The sequence below is a fragment of the Bombus vosnesenskii genome, unplaced genomic scaffold (genome assembly GCF_011952255.1).
Source record: "Bombus vosnesenskii isolate JDL3184/JDL3185 unplaced genomic scaffold, Bvos_JDL3184-5_v1.1 scf7180000013264, whole genome shotgun sequence".
Classification (NCBI taxonomy): Eukaryota; Metazoa; Arthropoda; class Insecta; order Hymenoptera; family Apidae; genus Bombus; species Bombus vosnesenskii.
Window position 1 is genome coordinate 1,793,071 of NW_022882924.1, and position 20,620 is coordinate 1,813,690.

At 45.6% G+C, this 20,620-nt stretch overlaps 1 protein-coding gene across 1 annotated transcript in view; it reads right to left on the reverse strand.

Moving 5' to 3' along the window:
* Positions 1-20,620, reverse strand: part of LOC117240437 (B-cell receptor CD22) — a 312,271-nt gene that overhangs the window by 194,369 nt on the left and 97,282 nt on the right. The gene's annotated exons all lie outside the window — the stretch shown is intronic.

Genomic DNA, 20,620 nt, shown 5'->3' on the forward strand with positions numbered 1-20,620 from the left:
TTCCCTCGATGTTCCCTGTACTTATCGTCCGAAGATTCTTTAGTTTGCCATCGCGCTTAATCACTTTAAATTGTATTATGTGTATCGATATAACAGACGATTGTGTGAAAGCTGGAAGAAGCGCATGAAAAATGTATTCGTGGCACAGTCGCTTTCTTTTGCGGAAATCGAACAGGTATCTATTAGGTTGTCCGAAAAGTTTCTTTCGTTTCTTAAGGAGATAATAGGCGAACGACAATTTCTGTTTTATATTATTTCATTGAATTAGATACGATCCATTTCGTTCTATTTCTATTATCACGTTCGTGTATAATTCAATAAAACAATATAAAAGAAAAAGTATTGTGCGTCTATTGTTTTCTCATAAAACGAAAGAAACTTTTCGGACAACCTAATAGATTACAAAGTAATTGCTATCCCATTCATAGATGACGACAACGTTATATTTAAGAAACTTGGAAAGTTTGAAAAAAGATTATGAAACATCGATGGAACGGAACGTATTCCGTGCCAATTAAAACAACTCTGATCCACAAACCGTCAAACTTGAAAATGGCACGAACAGTGGAAACAGCAGGAAAACTCGACACAGTCTGGCAGCAACGTATTTAGAAAAAAAGAACCACGTATATATGAGATATTTCGTCTTTACGCAGATGTTTTATTACAAAGTTACAACGAAAATACCAAAATTATAAACGAGTGGATTCTCGTCCGATCGGATGACCGCGTTTACCGAAGTTCTCGTTCAGTATCGTCCGTGTTTCTTTTAAATACAAAATTTACATCGATTCCATGCAAAACTAAGCGAAAAGCCGGTTATCTTTGCTGTAACTTTGTAATAAAGCGTCTACGACTCTACGTTTAACATGCAGTTCTTATTTTCAATCGTACAACATACCGATACCGTTTGGCGGAACAAAATGGAACATCCTGTAGATGATTGCAACGAGTTGCGCGTAATTATTTTTCTATCCGAATGAAAATCGATATGAATTTTATCGAGAATACCTGTACGCGTATCGTTGGTAACATTAAACCAAGGGAATAAAAAATTCGTCGTTTTGACGGGTTTGATAATTTCAAAGTGAAAACCTCGAAGCTTCTATACTACGTACTATTCAGGAATTTCAGTATACAAAATCTTCGTGCGGAATTTTTTAAAACAACTATCGCGAGGAAGGATGTTCTTAGCTTTGGTCGAAGATCAAACGTTATCACCCAGTCATCGAGTCAACGAATCGAGTCCTTTAAGCCTGACTGGCGAAGCGACAAGATCTACGGTATTACAACTGATCCGCTTATCATTCCCGGATCTCCCTTCCTCCGTACTCTCTCCGGGCTTCGTTTCTAGATCCGAAGGTTCTATTCTATTCGCACTTTAGCCTCTTCATTCCTATTTGTTCTCTCGTTCATAATGCGCGCGAACGAACGGAACGGAGCAATGCACAAGAGACTGACGGGCAAAGAGAGAGAGAAAGAGCATAGTGACGAGGGGAATAAGAGAAGGAAAAAAGAAGAGAAAGAGACTCGCCTCTCGGCCGTAAAAGGTTTATTGGAAAAATGAAATGACGTCGGGCAATCACGACTCATCGCTACGATATAAGCATTTTATCCTTTCGATAAAGTGTGCTGGCGCAAAGGAAAGACAGAAAGGTAGAACAACTATAGCAGCGTGGCGCGAAGGAATTACTCGTAACTTTCGTAACATGTAATATTGCGTCTTACCGTGTAAGAGTTGTCGCGCGAGCGAATGAAAATCGTGTAATATCGTTAAAGTTTATGCATCGTAGAGGAGGTCGCGCGATTCCACGTCAGTCTTCGTTCCCCGCCTCTTCGTACCGTCGACGAGTCTGCGGAATGCTGGAAAGAACGCGCTCGTATTCAACGATGTTAAATATCAAAGATCGTCCTTTGGCGAAGTGCTTGGATCGGTGATACGGTAAAATTCCTTTAAATTGTTACGGTCACCGGAGAAGTTAATAATCTGGCTAGGAAAATAAAGTAGATATTTGCGCGATACTTGCGAACAAATTGGCGATAAAATTCCGCGAGATTCGACGATGTATTATTTTTAAACACGGTAATCGGTCCGCCTCCAACGAGGCAAAGCGTCGCGGACGTTTCATAATCGCTGCTCTAATTTGTATGGTACGAGCAAAGAAGACAGCGTTCGAAGGCCAACGTGCTCGGACGATGCGACGAGGAACGCGTCAAAATCGCGGAAACCGTTGTCAGCGCTGCCGCTCCTGTCGACATCCCCGATGACACGTAATTTCTGAGGCCGATTTCCGTGCGCCTGTAATTCAATGTAATAAGCCCATCGGCCGGCCCTGATACCGCATGCGATATCGTAACGGGGCCGACACGACGCCTATATCGGCTAAATACGTAGCGTATTTAGCCGCGGCCTACGTGCGCATCCGATTCCGCGGCAAGTAATCGATGGTCCTACACGGTGCGTGACGATTCAATTACGAACCGACGACGCAGACTTGCCGGAATTAACCGTGGATAAAGCCGAATCGAATTGTCACGATCGAGTGTCACGAACAGGTAGCCGAAACGGGCTCACCTGTGCGCAAAGCCCGAGGCGTACACCGAGGCCGCAACCCGTGACAGCTTTGACAAGGGTATAAATATCTGGCGTGCAAATCCGGCGTCCCGTAAATCTTTAAGTAGTCGAGCGTGGAGAAAATGGCGGGGACTGCGAAGAAAAGGACGGTGACCAGATTTATCGAATATAACCGGGAACATGGAGCAACGGAACGCATTTATTTCGCGCTGGGGGCCGACACACGCGCACGATAAGTACGTCCTCGAGGATTTATTCTGCGTGGATATCCATCGATTTCGAAATTATACGACTCGCGAGCCCCCTGGGCGCGCACTCGCGCGTGCACGAACCAACAGGATCGGGAATAAATTCCTGGTTCCGCGGCAGTTGTGCGTGTTTCGCTTGGTCTCTGTGATGCGCCAGCCCGATCGTAGTTTCTCGCGACACCATTGTACGTTTTATCGCCCATCGAGAAGCGTTTCGGCGAAACGATCGCGAAAATCGTGATCGGCGAAGATCGAATGTGATCGATCCTCTGTCGTGATTTTATTATCGATACAGCGATTAAATATAGTGGAATAAAATGTACGATCGTATCGACGGTGGTTGGCCATTTTACCGCATCGACGTTCGCGCTGCTTGAAATATTCTTGCGAATAGAAATGCGAAGAAAATACAAAGATCGAACGAAACCGTTGCAGCATCGAATAGTTGTTTGTCATCGAACGACCGCAAGAAACAGCGAAGATTCCAATGGTAAAGACTTTATCGGTGGACGGCGGATTGTTTCCGAAATTTCAATCGTACTTTTCGAGCATCCGCAGCTTTCGAGCATTCGTCGTAGCGCGTTTCTGTGACCGTGTATCGCATCGTGTTTCGAACTTATTCGATCGAAACGGTCGGGGGAAATGAAAAAGAGGAAAAGAAACGCGCCCCCTTTACTGGTGCATCGTTCGTCGGGACCAGTTCCGATCGGCACCGAGCGTATCTCCTAACCCATAATTTCCAGTGCATTCTCTAACCTACTTATTAAATGCCACGAGTGCACGTGCGGACTCGCTCTTCCCTCCGCTATAACTTTCCCCATCCTGACTTTTATATCTTCCCAACTGGAATTCCGTGTCTAACTTTTAAATTAGGATAACCATCGTTCTCAAGCCAACAACTACGTCTTGCCGTATGTCGCGAAATAAATAAAGACGAAATATTAAAAGACAACCGACGATGAAACATAACCGGCAGTGGGAAATGAGAATTTTATCGTAGTCGATGAGAATTTTCTCCGTGGAATAGGTTTGTCAAATATTTTGCGATTCTATTGCGATCGATAGATGGACGTCCGTTGTATCGTAATTACCCTTACAGTTATTAAATTTACCAAAGTTAATCCATTCGCGGTAGTCGATAGCCAACGATTAATCTTATTTCTTGCGAATTATTTAGACATTTGGAAAGATGGAGTATCAGTGCCATAACTAGTCGTTAATTTATTTCAAATTGGACGCGTAAAATCGGAAATCGATTCTCGAACGATTAACGGCCGGCATTGCGAGCTCCTCAAGACGGAACAGGGGCGAGTAGAATTTTACCGAATAATCAGACGCCTGTTGGCACACAAGCGCGCAATTAACGCGAGCGTACGATCGAGCGCGATACGTGCTACTATTTTGCGGTATAATTGCAACTCGCTCGACGGTTATTTATCCTAGTTTACGTTAACCATACTATACGCAGAAACAAACAATCCGTTATGCGATTCGCTAGACTAATATTTGATCGTGCACCCATCGAACGGTGTAGTCGGCATTTGCATGGCGGAAGCGTATTTTGTTTCTTGTAATTCGTCGTCGCTTGCTTCCATCGACGAAGAACAATCGAGTGATCAGGAAACAGAGAAGCGATCCGACGCTAGTTACCGGTCGGATTTTCGCCTGAACGGAATCGGTCGTCGAAAACGATCGCGTCGATCGAGTGCCTGCAAACGATAAAAGGACGATAATCCGTGAAACGTACGATCGCATCGCCGTTTTGACGAGCCACCGACAGCAACGTTGTATTTTCAATCGGCCACGCGCGTGCTACCTCGATTGCTCGAAACGCTCTTGCATACTGATAATGCGATATAACTTTGTTCGAATATTTGGAATGTAGTTAATCCGATACTATTTTGATAGAAAGCATTGCTGCGGCCTGTGGTATTATGCAACGTTGTTCTGTCCGCGGGCAATATGGAACATCGGTGTAACTTTGTTGGGATATTAATTCAGTTAAAAATAGCATTAAAAACGAAAGACGCGATTCGTGGCACGCAACGTTATTTCAAAATCGTCCGCGTTCTCGTCGATGCCCATCTCTGAAACATTGTATTTCAAGCGAAAAGAGGAAAAAGAAAATAGAATTATTAAAGTCTCGTGTAGAATAATACGTTAGGACCGTGAAGGAAAGCTGAAATTATATGGAACAACGTCGCCTGTTGGATTAAAATAATCAACCCATCGGCTCCGTCCGTTTTCATATTGCTGCGAACGTACGCTATTATCAAGATCACCGGTGAAAACGCTGACGGAACAAAAGCGTATTTTCGTAAGAGCGTTCCACCGTGCCGGCAAATAAGCTGTCAAATAAAACTCAAATACCCGATACGACGCGCGCCGATCGCGCAGCGGAGCTGCATAAAGGAGATCAAAAGCTGCCGTGACACTTCCGGCCCTTGCATTCACCGTAAACGCGAACAGCTCGCGAAACCGTGCTTTCGCGGTCGAATTCCAGCCGGATCGACCGTCTTCGCTGTACGTATTTTATCGCGCGTATTCTCGTGGAAACAGGCGACGACCGCGTGGAACTCGTCGCGTATGTCTCGCGACGCGAAAAGCTTGTCGAAACTTTGTCCGAAATTTCCGCTGGTATTCTTGAATCGGTCGTCGCGATCGATATAAATTTCCTCTATTTGTAAAGCGTAAAGCACACGAGTGAAACGTGGATGGACGCGAGCAGCCTCGTCCTTTAAAACCCCTTGCCATTTGACGCGACCGCGTTGCTTTAATTAAATTCCCGTCGATCTCGCGCGTTTCTCGTGCGGCCAAGTCGGAATTCTCGTTCTCCGCGGCTGCGGGGGAAAAAACGGCGACCAGAAAGGTTGGGTCGAAGAAGGAAGTCGAAGGATACTCGTTGAAAACGCGGTACGAAGAATATTCACGCCTCGAAAATGTGCGTACGCGATGACGCGGCAATGTGTGTGTTGGTTACGTACTTGTGCACGTACGTAGTATCTGTATCGACGTACAACAATTCCACGAACGTCGATTAAATGCAACGGAATGGAGATTAGAGACTAAGGTAGGATAAGATACAAATGTAAGTACGGTCAACGTAGAATAAGGATCGCTGCGGTCTCGGATATTATCGACATTGTAGAGGTGTACAAGATCGAGAATGTCTCATGCATCTTGGAATTCTCGGGTTTCAGCAGTGTCGGGGGATACGTTAGACTGGAAACCATCGAAGCAAGAAAACTCGCAGGCATACAGATTCTCTTGCCGTGGAGTAATTGCTCGAACTATGTATACGTAGAGCGGGACTATAGAAGTTGAGGGTGAACTTGCAATTTATCGCGGTGAAATTTTCATGGTAAAAAGTTTGAAATAAAAATAGTTACGTGCAAATGGTTTCGTATTTCCTCGTACGAACAATTACACGTAAAAGCTTCGTCCTTTGCGCTCTCGTGAAAAATCCAATCGAGTAAATTTGATCGGTTTAATAACCACGCCGATCCAGCCCTTCTATCTATCCAACTATCGTCGGTTTTTACAGCGAAACTTTTTCCTCCCCCGGTGGCGGACAATCGTCGGATCGTCAATGAAGTGAACCAAAGAGGAACCGGAGGAGCAGCTTGTCGACGAGAGAACGGCACCGCTCAAATATCGCAATATCCGGCCATATCTGATCGAAGTTTCTATTTTCCCAAAGTCGCGCTCCATCAAAGTTTCGTCGAGCGTACATCGCGAACGAGAGAGAAGGAGAAATAGAGAGAGAGAGAGAGAGAGAGAGAGAGAAAGAGAGGGAGCTGGAGATGGCGAGGGTGGCCGAGACGAAGAGAAGTTTGTAGGTCAACGGTGTAATAGACCGCACGGAGATAGGAGGACAGAAGAAACGCGAGATTGGAGGAAAGCAGAAGAATCGGTTTTGGAGCGTGACTGTAAATTAGAATCCTCGTGCCATAAAGTAAGAAAGGCTGGGGTGGCAATGGTTTGGCCACGGGTTGATACAGAAAATGCCGCTGGTCGAACAGAAAGGGGCAACGACGGCGGTTGTCTGGCAGCGAGGAGGACGAGCCAGGGGGTTGGGTCTCGCTCTAACGGCACAGATTGTTAGTGGACATTCAGAACTTTCCACTCGTGACTATTGCTTCCCCCTGGAAGTTTTCTCGATGTTTTCGAGCCGGCGTCGCGATGGGAACCACCTCGAACCTCTTTCTTTCCTTTCCACTGATATATAGCCGCCTTCCTCTTCGACCCGTAGCCTCTGATCGCGCTATCGAATCGCAGCTCGTGTACCTCCTATTGATTTCTGGATTCTTCCAATGTTCCATCTAACCAACGGAAACTTGGACCTTTCGTTTATCCGGAATTCCGATAATAATCGATCGCGATAGTTTGTCCGCAAGTAATTCGACCTTTTTCCTACAATTGCGATTTGCGTATTTTTATTCGATCGATGGATCCTGTTTTTGTCTCACAACCGTTTACGCGCTGTTTGATTTTTCGAGCTACGTAAACACGTGACGCAAGTTTAAACGTGAAATAATTAGTCACTCAGTTGCCCCTGCCCCTTTTCGTCTCCCAGCGCTGCGTTTCTGTTTCTTTATACAATTTCCCGAATCTATGAAAAAGTTATCAATTATACGAGTACGTCTTCCAATTTTCCACCCTACTTGCCTGTTAAAGCAACGAAGAACGTCGAGATTCTTCCAATTAAAAGTTGTACAATTTTGAACAACTCCGACGACACCTGGCTGATTTTTTACTCGCCCGCCCTCTCTCCTATTGCCTGGTGTTTTTCATTAAAAACTGTAGTACAACAGTTCGGAATCGAACGTATCGATGGCGCAAACATTCCGCCCAGCCAATGGAACATAACAAATTTAATTAAACACGCAACTGTATCGCACAGATTGGAGAAAAAATGAGGCAATTGAAGGGCCAGAATGCTGCGAAGGTCCGAATTTTCCACTACGTAATTATCCGCCAAACTTTCTGTATACAATTTAGCAATTTATAGGATCGTTGCTGGGGTCAGGATGTTATTAAATTTTGCGTTACACGAGGTGAAATTAGACGTAATTCCGTGGGAAAGTATACGTAATGAAGCGGTTCAACGAGGATGGAGAAACGTGGCACATCGCCGTGCATCTCGAGCAGAAAACACGCTCGGTGAACGGTTAATTCCAGTGTCAATAAAGCAGAATCATCCAATTACAGACGCCGCTCGGGCAACATCGTCGACCGGCATGGTCGATTTCTAAATCGGAAAGTAGGAATACAAGTTGGGCGAGGAAAGGAGAAGGAAAAGTGGAAAGGAGGAGAACCGGGCGGAAAAGAGTTCGAGGGCGGCTAATGCCAAAATTAAAGCCAATGAACCGATTCGCAGGGGGAACGAAAACAGTTCGATAAGGTCGCTTTTCTGCTTGGAAACTTTCCGTGATCTTTTAATTAAAATCGGATCGATATTGCTCGATATGGCGAGGATCGCATAGGGAAAAGGGATTGTATCGTTAACTTTTCGGATATCGCGGTTGATAAATACGTGCGAAATCTTGTCATAAATATTCGTAAAGGATCGCAAAATATATCATTAGCCTGTATATGGTTTGCGAATACGAGATATTTCTGTATTCGAAGAGAGAGAGAGAGAGAGAGAGACGAGAAAGAAAGAGGAGAAAGGAACGTGGAAGAGAGAATAATTACTCTTGTGCCATTTAACAGAATTATGTGCTAAAATTAGCCAGATGTTAAAAGCGGAGGAAGGAAGTTTAATGTCGGCGCGATAGACGCGAAACCGAAGAGATTCCGAAGTGCAATTTTTTTGATTGCTCGTCCAAGGGTTTGATCCAGAGATTAAAGAGAAATTATCGCGATACCACTGCGCCGTCGACGCAGTAATTAAACGTTTTTATTTATATATATTAAACGATGAGAACAAGCGAATACATACGCACGCTGATCGCGATACAGAACGATCGCTCAGCTGAACGAGATAATTACGATACAACGAAGCGTTACTCGTACTAGGAAACGAGGAGGGAAGAAAAAGTGCAGACACAGATCGACTAAACGGTGGAGATGGAAACGAATATTAACAACCGGTGCACCCTGTACACAATATTAATGTACTCGGTCGCGAACGACATAGAAATACATCAAAGAGAGCCGCGCATAAATGCACTGGAAATCAAAGAGACGAATCCGAGAATGGAAAATCGCTACACAATAACGTCTATCGGCGGGAAACGAGATGCCGTACAAGCGTAATTGATTGCAACGAAAGCTGAAAAACGGCGTGGCACGGCGCACGCCAGAATCAATTAAATATTTCCGTCGATGAGACGGTCGAGCGAGTCGGAAGAGACGTGCATGCTCCAAAGGTCAAAAGTGATCGGCTGATCGATCCCAATTAAATTCCCATAAAAGATTCCATCGAACCTTGAGGATTTCTAGGCTTCTCGTCCAGCGGAGGCTGCCTTCAGACGAACTTGGTCGCTAATTGTAAGTTACCTCGTTATCGCGGATTTCGTGGATCGTCGAAACGACACGACACCAATGACACGGCATGTGCAACCAAACACGCGGTTTCCTTTCCTCCTTTCGATTCGAAGATCGTCCCCTGTGTTTCGTCGAAGGTGTTGAGAATTGTGCTTCGAGAGCCGCTTATAGGCAGCGACCACGCGACGACTTCCGAGTCCGACACCCCATATATCCGGCATGCAAATGATGCGTATGCGAGTGCTATCTGTGGTCAATAATATATTTTCTCGTTATCGGCAGAACATTTTCTGTTGATTTTATCGACATATTGGATTCATCGCTTCTTAAAGTTGCTCGTTGTTGAAACAACATCGAAACGTTTCACGCAATATATTTCAAACATCCAAACGATCGTATAGTGTTTCATGCCGAAAGATCTATTAAATCCATTGGCAGTGAAATGGTATTTCATATACGGATTTTGCAAGAATTATTGTTATTTAGGACTTAGGAAAACGTATATACAACGACCACGCACACTGTGCGTATTTCTGGCGCGCGTTTCCGTTCAGTGACAGTACTTCGGCGGACTGGACTGCCGAAACGAAAGGGTTAATCGCCGAAATAAACGTATAAGAACACTTAGATCGCACCTTGCACTTAGATAGAATCGATATGAAAATAGTTTCAGATTTATTTAATATTCGATTTACAAGATATTCGTCGATATATATTCGCACGGGTCTCAGCACTCTCTTTGTCTCACCATCTTCTTTACCACACTACCAACGGAACAGTTGCATTCTTCTGTTCTACGAGACGCTGTGCACGCACATACTCCCACATACTCATACTCATATATGCGTGTCACTACTACGCGGCTAATCTAGTGTAGCACACGAAATCACACATATCTCGATAGAAGGCAATAGGTTGTAGAGGTGCAGGGGAGTGGTTTCCTTTGAGAAAGAATAAGGAGCGAAAAGGGAGACCCGAACGTTATGCAAATCTTGGGCAGAGGTAGTAAAACGGAGACGTAAAGACCCGTTTGGTTCCTTATTCTTAAGGCCGGCAACTCTCGTAAATTCGACCTCGTCCTCTATCAACGAGATCCATCCCTGCCTCTTACACTGCGTTTTCCTTCGTATCTGTTTTACGCGAGCCATTGTCAGTCGGTCCTAACGTATAACCTTTAACCTTTACTCTCCTTGTTTCTCTACGTCGCGCCATGTTGTCCTATATACGACTGGAATATCGCATCAGGTATAGGTCCAAGACGTGAGCTGGAATATTGTAAAAACCTGTCGCGTTTCCATATCTTTTTAAAAGAACAGCAGGTTGCCCTATTAAATTTACTCGTCACGCTTTTTATCACGTACGATATTACAAAAATTCTTTCATCCGTATCTTCTACTCTCCATTTTCTTTTTAACAGTTTTCCTTCGATTCGTCGTTGGACACTGTCGATACGCGTTCATTTAAAATCTCGCGCAAACAAACGATCGATACACCGCCGATATCGTTGGCCGGCAAACGATCGGGGCCCGGAAGTATGCGACATTCGATTATCGCGTTATTCAAATACCCAACTAAATCCATTAATGTTCGCGCTAATTAATTTATACTTCCGCCGCGGTTTAAGCTTTTAATAATTTATCCGATGCTGATTCACGACGATAATGCAAGTTTGGTAACGTATGGACGGTCCACGCACCGTTCCCCTCCCCGTTCGTCCACTCTACAACCCTGGTCCTCCGTAATTTTCATCGGGATTTTCCTCGTGCAAACATTTAAGTAACCTAATTGATGAAACTGATGCCAGGAGGCCGGGAGAGCGTTGCGAGCCGGGATAATGCGAGCTCTAAATCGGCCGGCGAGAAAAATGGCGTTTGAAAAATGGCTACTGTGAAATCGCAGAACGATACAAACGTTCGAGGGATAATATTTCTCGCGTCGCTAGTGGATTATCGCAGTTGCAGTGCCGATGGAATTCCTTTAATCCAACGTATGTATGTAAATAAAATTTTCGAATGTCATAAATCGACCCTTGTACGAATGAACGATCCGCAGCTGCTTTTTAAAGAGAAGAACGAAAAAATATTAGAGTGGAAATTCACGTGTCATTCGAATAGACATTTTCTCGATAATATTTCTTTCGCGAACGTTCCATAGCATTCTTCTAATTGAATCGACCGACTCGTTGCATAAATTGTTTTGCACGTACAATCGCGATAAAGCGTGAATATTTCGCGAGAGACGCCGCGCGTTCCGTACGCGAAAAATTAGTCGAACGCATCATACAAATATTTAAATGTTCAACGGCAGCTGTCAATAACGTATTTATTTGATAATATTTACGGTTTTCCTCTACGTCCTTATACACACGTACGCGTTCTACGTGATTTCGGTTTTTATTATAAAATCAATCATAAATATCGTCCTTGACAAAATATTGGATCGTCGCCAACCAATGGAATTCGTTCGGTTCTGCGAACGCATCTTTGCACGGCCGAAAAAGCTGACTCTCGACTTTGACTAAAATAATTACGCGATTCCCAAGAATCCTTCGTCGTCCTTCGCCTTTTCCCACGATCGTTTGCCCTGCTTTAAACAACATACGTCCAACCGAACGAATATATCAAAGATTTCCCGAAACGTTTCCAATTACCGATCCTCCCAATCCTTTACGTTCGACCGTAATAAATTATCTTCGGTTTTATATAGAAAAACGGGATTGTATAGTAGTTCTACGCGTAAATTAGGTCGCGAACAAATATACTCGAGGTGGTGTTAGATGTAAGCGCCCAAGAAATACTCTCGATGTTCAACAATAAAGGTTTATTTAACAATTAACAGTCAGCAATCAACGATCAACGATTAACAATCACGCTTCTCGAATGTGTTTGCTTCGCTGTTACGCTAGACCCTTCGCACTTCGCTGCTCGAGAGGGAATGAGTCTTTTCTTTTTCTTCGTCGCCCCTCAATATTCCCACTAACCACGCGTTTGTTAGGCGTCCACGATCGTTGCCACGCACGCCTTCTTCTCGAACATCCGGCGGAAGGACCGTTGGGATATTGATGGCACATTTAGGCGATATACATCGTTGCCGAGTGTCGCGAAGCCGTCGAAAAGTTCCGTCGTGCATTTCGTTTCAAATGTAGAACATACAAAGCGACTTGGCGACGCAATATAAGCAGCTCTCTCTCTTGATTTTTCGTACGATTATTCCATTCTACGATTACACGCGCTCTCCGCACATTGCCGAATTTCACGCTCCTTTTCGCTCGCTTGCCAGATATTGCTAGAAATCGGTCACGTTCGCGTAAAACCTGGCGCCTCGATGTAACCTTCTTTCATCCTCCAATCTCAATCTCTTGATTCTTCGACGCTTCTCCAACGTCGTTAGAGAGATCCGCGTGAAATTCCCACTTCAACGATAGATACATTCGGTCCGAAGCGATCGTTGCTTCTGGCATTGGAGTATTAAAATTTGCCACAGTTCTTTTAACCTTTGCCCGTGTTCCCGTAGAAGCTAAAAGTCTACGATTCTCAAACTAATTATCGATGGTTCGCTGCTCTCTGGTGATTACCGTTAAAGAACTCGCGCGCTCAAAGCGACTTTTCGACGCGCGGACCCACGAATCAGAGGTGGCAAAGTCGAAATTACTGGAAATTTCGAGGCCGCTTTGACGAAGGAACAGTTGCCTTTCGTGGATGCGTGTGCATTCGTGTGCCAACGTGTCCGAACGTCGATGCAATTAGGAAACAACTGCGTTGGCGGCCAGCCACCCGGTTCGTCGGATAATTGGTTTCCTCTTACCTCGTTGTCTCGATTGCCGCTCAAACGATGTTCGCGAACTGCTAATTGGCACCGCGTGTATTCCCTGCCTATCTTTCCCTGTTTCGCCCTTTTCTTTCCTCGTCCTTCTTTTGTACAGTTGCGCTCGTCGTGCACGCGGCGCGGTAGATTAACAAGAACGCTGGGCGAACGATGAGAAAAGAGAGAGAGAGAGAGAGATGGATTGTCTGATCGATTAACTTACCAACGATTGAAGCGATTTCCTTCGTAAAAGCTTCGTGTATATCCGCGACCATGCGCGAGTGATTCAACCGCTAAAGAAAATAACTCGAACTGTGTCCGTGAAATCGACTTTCTTTTTTCTTTGTCTCTTCGATTCTTCGTTTTATCGTCTTTTCGCAGGAAAGCTTGGGAAATAGCTGGAGTGGAGAGTCGAAGCGACGAGCAGCCACGCGCTCATTTCTATCCGCCCTTTTTGCGACGTGGTCGCAAAGATAGATTGAAAATTACGAACGAAGATAACTCGTGCGAATCTGTTCGCTAAACATAGTTCTTTTATACGTCTGGTATTTCGTCGCGTTGCACATTCCTCCGCTGCTACAGATAGCTTCTCTACAAACAAATTTCTCCATTGCTCGAGGCAAAGAGGCGACAGTATTATTTGGTTGCGCGTGAATTCAATAGCCTATAGTTGGACCTCTCGGAAACGAGTTCACGTGGAACGAGCGCAATCAGTTTGGAAAATTCCTCTTTTTCGATAGTAAACCTGCTGCGTTCGGCTCGTACGAATACCACGCGCGCTGCTCCCTATATTAACCCATATTTTCGACGCTAGCAATCGTTCGCTTTTCAATGGCGTTCGCGACCGCCACGGCTGACTTGCAGCACTTTGAAAAAATGTACGCGCTGACGAAAATGCAAGCAAACGCGGCGAGGGTGTCGATAAACGGTCCATTAGTCCGATCGAAAATGGCCATTTGCCGGCCGCGTTACGTAAAACATAATACGTTGCGCGTTGAACGGTGAATTTCGCGAAAAGTTTCCACGCTGGAGCATCGATGGAGCGGCGAGTTGGCGCGATCGCCTGCTGTCTTCGCAAAATACAATGTACCTTGTCGCTATAAATATCCAGCCTAAATATTTGCGCATCGATATCGGCCGTGATATTTATTAGCCTGTGTAAAAGCCGATGGGCTTGGATTTTACGGAAACGCGGACCTGTTACGGCCGAATGCGCATCTAGCGGGACGCCAGCGAATCTATAGAGATGCACGGTAAGAGGGAAAAGTAAGAAGTAGCTCGGCCAGGCGGTGCGCTATGGCTGCAAGACGGGCCGCGATAAAGGAATTTATGTCCACGCGAGATTTACGTCCCCTTATGCTTTTACAAGATACGCGACGTTGGAGGTTACGGTCCCCGGCACCGCACGATACGTCGCTTTGTACGATGCTGGTGGAGTTTGTATGCGGCGTACGTGTGCCCGGCTTGCTAGCCGGCGTTGGTCACCGGCGCTAGAGAACGGGTTTGAGGCAAATACGAGGGCAGAAAGGCAAAGAGAGACGAGAAAAAGGCGAAGGAAACGGCGAAGATATAGGAGATTGGGGACTCCGGGGAAGCGAGTCGAGAAAGCGGAAGAAACGCCGTGGAGGGAAAAAAGCTGGAAGAAAGCGGAGGATGAGAGAAAGATAGGGGGAGAGGGAATGCGGATGAAAGAGGGCGAGGAGAAGAAAAGAGAAATATAGAAAAAGAGAAGACGCGTGAGAATAGAAAATAGTGGCAAGAGGAGAATAGGGAAAAACATGGAGGAGGATCGAAAGTAAGAGAATATAGGGCGAACGTATATGGAACGTAGAAGAAAAGAGAAGTATGGAGGAAGCGGAGATCTATAAGAACGTAGAGCGATGGCAAGAAAAGGAAATGGTATTTCGAAAGTATATCCCAGTCGGTGCGAAGACCTCGCGATTTCCAAAGGTCCGACTGCAATTTTTTCGTATAAATTTCAAAGGATTCCCCAAGGCGGAAACGGAACCATGAGCACGAGAAAGCGCAAGACAAACGCACACGTATCCCACGAGAGAGCATAAATGTAAGAAAAGGGAACGAAAGAATAATTCGAGTCTGAGACCGGATGATAGTTCCGCGATATCGTACGGTCACCTTTGCATAAGCCTGCTTTATGCTTTTATCGGAGACAATCTCGAAAAGGTTCGGCCTCCTTTTGTAGAAGCATCGGTCGCGATTCACCTGCTGCAACCCGTGTCTTCTAAAGCCCTTCTTTCCTCGACTGTGTGCAGCCCTTTCGAGATGCCTGGCAAGAACGCGCCAACCCTTAACCGAGTTTACTTCCATCCGACACCACTTCCACGAGATCTCACCGCCTCTTTCTTTCCCGCCACTTCACACATGCTATTCTCGCTCGATTTTCCTTGAGCACCGTTGGCCCCGTGATGGCTCTCCAACGTCTACCCACCCTCCATCGCACGATCCAATTGAATTTGTAGAGGCGCACGCATAAACGGTGTTTATATTCGACGGTGCGGATGAAAAAGACGGCGAGCGCGATTCAGCGGACATGGTCGATGCTTCGGCTGCTAATTTTCGCGATAATCTCGAGTAACGGAGGACTCGTCGGGACGCTGAAAGGCTGGCGATCGCAGTCGAAATGCTTCGCGCGAAACTATCCGAACATTCCCACTTTGAAATTACGATAAAATATTTCTATACAGTGAACGTAAAAAGCATTTGCACCGCGTTGTATTTCTTATACATGGAACATATGTAGGTACTAAAATATTACAATTAGGTTCAAGTATAGCAAAGAATGTAAGGGATATCGTCTTATGCGTTGTTCCACCTTCTGCCAACTATATTTATAACACGCGCCATCGATTGATTCATATTCTAGCAAGAGCTCTGAATCTGCTTTTTACAAGCAGTCGAAACGCAGACACAACGAAGCACGCGAAAGGGAAAAATGGCGCGAACGATCATCGATGCTGTTAAGCTTCGGCAACGGGAAGTAACGAGAAAGTCGGTGCCAGGACGCGATAATCACGGTAGCACTCAAACGGTAGTTGCATAAGTCTAGCGAGCGAAGTGTTGGCGAGAAACGCGACGGATCTCGATCGACGACGAGAAACGAAATATTTCTCGACGGAGCCGCCACCAGCGACGGAGACAGCAAGGGAAACCGTTAGACTGCAGAAAGCGTAGTAAGTCTTTGATAAGCAACAGCCACCGTGGAAAGGAAGAAGAAGAGTGCGCTCTATTGAATGGCGCGCGATAAAAGAGTGCGGCGACTCGCTTGAATGCGGCCAAAGTTAGCGGAACGCCGCGAGAACGCGGACGGAGACGAAAAAGGACGAAGAGCGGAGAGTCTACGAAGAACAAGAACGAAGAGAGATACGGAACGAGAAACGGGAGAGGGTGGGACGCGAGAAGTTCCATCGCAATGGAACAACGCTTGCGAGCAGCGTGTAACGTGTAGCCGGAACGAGTAAACAAAAAGAAATCTCTCACGGGTAAGCTTCATTAAACAGACGCCGAGGGGGGAGGAGGGTGTTATAGGCGGAAAGCAAGATGCGAATGGTAGAACGGGGGTGGTAAAGAGGATCGTAGTACCACGATGCAATGGGAAATAAAAAATGACATAGAGAAGAGGATAGCAAGAAGAAAGAGAGACGAAAACGATAAGAAAGGAAGTGGGAAAGAGGAACGACAGACAGAGAAAGAGAGAGAGAGAGAGATGGTAGGGCGAAGGGGCTGGCATAAACTGTCCCCTTTGTGCGGGAAATTGCGTTTTAATTCCCGCATTCAGGGTTCCCCGGTACCAGCCGGCAGTGCTCGTATACACGCCATACACGACTTTCATGCATTTTACATGGTCAGCACCTGCCGGCACATTGCGCCGCGCTGTGTGTAAAGAGTCGTCGAGAGAGCACGATGGCCACAGCTCGAAAGAGCCGCTTATCAACGGTCAGGAACCTCTTTTGGACTTTTACCACGTCGATTTGCTAGTCATGGCCAATTGGCTGAACAATAAGCATTACGGTGGAAAGTACGATTGCCGTGCGTGAAAGGTTCGTGATAAAGCCACCAATGGCTCCGTGTAATTAACAGTAGTGGACGCTCTTGAATAACCGTGCGACGATTCGGCAAACGACGAGAAAAAGTCGGGACGCTGTGATCGGTGCGAGGTAATAAAGTCTTCCACGGAATAAAGATGATCGTAGAAATTCACGTACTTTGGAAAAGATTACAATTTTATTTAAGAAATCGTCGCGTTCCAAATACGTTTGGGGGCCTGAGATTCGTAAATCTATCAGATTGCCGCGTTATAACCCTTGCTAAACGTGTAAAATCCTCTTTGATCGTCGTGAAGATCGCAATTACTCGGGTATAAATCAAAAGCGCGAACATAAAGAAACGGAAGGGAGCAAGGGACTGGAAAGAATTTGTCATCGTTGTAGCCTAACCCCGTACCGTACTCGCGTTCCCCCTTGATTGCGCGAAACTGTAGCACGTCCAATCTCGTGGCGAAAATCTTTTCATGCGGCGGTTCTGATGCAAGAAGAGCGGTAGCAAAAATTTATCGGCGCGTTCGAGCTAAATGGGTCCCTCGGTAGATGAGGCCTCGTTTATTAGTAATCGTGCAAATCTTTCGAGAGCACTCGGCGAGAGGGTCAACCGGCCAGAAACCGTACGCGGTTCGCAGAGGGGCGAAAAAGCGAGAAAGAGAAGGCTAAGCAGAAGGACAGAACTGAACAAACCGTAGATAAGGGTTGCTGGTGATTGCCCCATAAAATATGTATGCTACGAGCGTCGACCTTTTTCTTTTCTTCCCCCGTACTCTTCCGCGCGCTCGCCCACCTCCGCGAATTTTCTTGCTTTTTATACGCAGCACGGACGTCTTCGATCCCTGGAGCAACGAGCGACACCGATGTCGAGACATAGTGGATTCATGCGAGTCTCTACGTACATGCGAGACTTTACGTGCCTTATATGGGGTGTCTCGCGTTGTTAGAATCAACGTTGCAGACTTGGACGGGAAATTGCTAGTAAAATCGGAGAATTCTCTGCTTTAAATAACCGAGCGTAGCAGTAACGTTGAGAAATGGCAAAGTACCCTAACAAGAATAAAGATAAAACACGGAAGAGCGAAAGAAGTATCGTAGAATATTCAAGGAAGTAGTATATAGTCCGTAGTTGGACACATTTTTCGAACAATGCCGACACGCTATACAACATTTTTCTACAACTTTCATCGCTTTCACGGGAAACATTTTTCGCGCAAACGAAGAATTTTTTACTTACGTAATAAAAAAAGGCGTTCGAATTACAATGCTGTTCTCATCCCTTTCAAGAGCAACGTGAAATCTTCCATGTAATATGCAAGACCCTTTCATTTCGCTATGAATTTTAACAAGAACGTACTCCATGAATCTTAATGTATTCGTGGCGAATCTTTCGAGATAAAATTAACGGAACACCCTGTATGTACCAGTATGAGTTCTCCCACATGCTACTCTCTCTCTCTCTCTCTCTCACACACACATGCACACACACACACACACACACCCTTTGCCTACGACTACACTGTTTGTTTCTGTCTGTCGAACTTTGGACCTTTCTCCACCGAGTGGCCTATCCCTCCTTTTTTTTCTCTCCTCCTTCTTTGTCATCGTATATCGGCCCCATGACGCTCTTTGCCAGAAGGGCTCTAAAGGGAGAAGACCCGCACCGATGCCAATATTCCCCTGCCGATGAAAACAGAAACTCAATGGAACCGTGGCAATCTCTCGCCTCCCTTTGCTCGCCCAGATGCAAATTCGGATATGCGTCTTCGAGAGTCTGTCTGCCGCAACGACGGATAGGTGTCGGCGAACGCCGAAGAATATTTTCGCATCGCGGATTCGCGTTTTACCCTCCTCTGCTTTTTCCCGTCCAATGTGTCCAATCCTCGGGAATTGACGAATGGAAAATCGCAACACGATTGCGCGGTTCTCTTAAAAGAAACGAATATCTGTCCCGTTGAACGACGTGCCTAAGAGATTATCTACGAATTAAACGAGCGCGAAATTTCAACGAAAATGTTACGACGAACGGTCGCGGGGCGGTCGTTCAACGATTTTCCATAAAACGGAAAATTACAAACGAATCCATGCAAATTACAATTCGAATATACAATGGGCATGCAAAATGTTTCATAATAACGCTCGTTAATTTCTTTTTAACGAGTCGTGTATGCAAAGTATCAGATGCATACGTTGCTCTTTACGCGCAAGAAACAAACAAACGTTCGCGAATAATGGAATTGTTTTCTGCTTATTTATTACGATGTATTTCTCCCTTTAGACTGGCTAGTGACTCGGCTAAGCGAATGGTATAACAGGGCGCGAGCACGAGCATGTTAAAATGTCATGTTACGCGATAACGTACATGCTTGCTCGTACTATAACAGCTTAAGCTTCTGTACCTAATCGTGCTTCGAAAAGTTGACCGATATTACGAAGCTCGAACGTGCAGAGCACGTGACGGAAACACGCGGACCGATTATCGAAAGATGGAGGGAAAATGTGGCAAGTGTTTAAGGAAACCACGGTGCACGTTGTTCAGAGCGTGGCGTCCAACTTGCCACGCGTAGAATTAAATTACGTTGGAGAACCATCGGCTCGTACAACCAAGACTAATACGCGTAGAAATCGGACTTCCGTTTCGGAAATATTTTCGATCCAACCGAGCCGGGCTTCCTTCAACGGCGTACGAATTCAACGAGGAAATTTTCCGAAGCGGCGTACGAGCATCTGAAATTTAGATGCACGCGAATTTGTTGGTTTCGCGAAAAACCTATACGAAACGTCGACAAAGAAAAACGAAGAGAGTAGTAGCGTGAGAGACGGAGAAAAGAAAAGGGAAAGATGGAAAAAAGCGAATAGCTAGCGAGCATTGACTGTACATTATAAATTCAAGTTTGCATACCGAGTTTCGTTCGTAACGATATTCCTCGATGCGGCGCACGAAATATCCGTTTTATACAAAAGAAGAACAGCGGAGTAAACCGTAGGTAATAGAATAAACACGCGAATCGATGCGCGATGTTGAAACGCGGCGCACACGGATTCGCTTGTTTGCAAACGTTTTCGCGCTTGTCTTTCGCGAACGTTCACGAAAATACAGTTTATTAACTCGATCCTTTGATGGACCGAACATTTTCCCGGGCGAACTTCGAACGCTGTACGAGATATTTTTAATCCACGAAATTTCTAGCTAACACGAAACCGAGTCTGCTCATCGGTTGCAAAGAAAGATAAACGGCAAGCTCGTCGATGGTGGATGATAGGAGCGCGAGAGCCGACACTGTTTCCTCGGAGAACGTTAAAAATTGCGAAATGGAGAAAATGGACCGGGTAACGCGAGCACGAACGCCAAGAACCCGAATAAAAATGGTACGGGAAGCGATAGATAAAAGAAGAAACGTGTTGCGCTGCTTTCATAATCGGTAAAAATAGCATCGTGCAAAGCA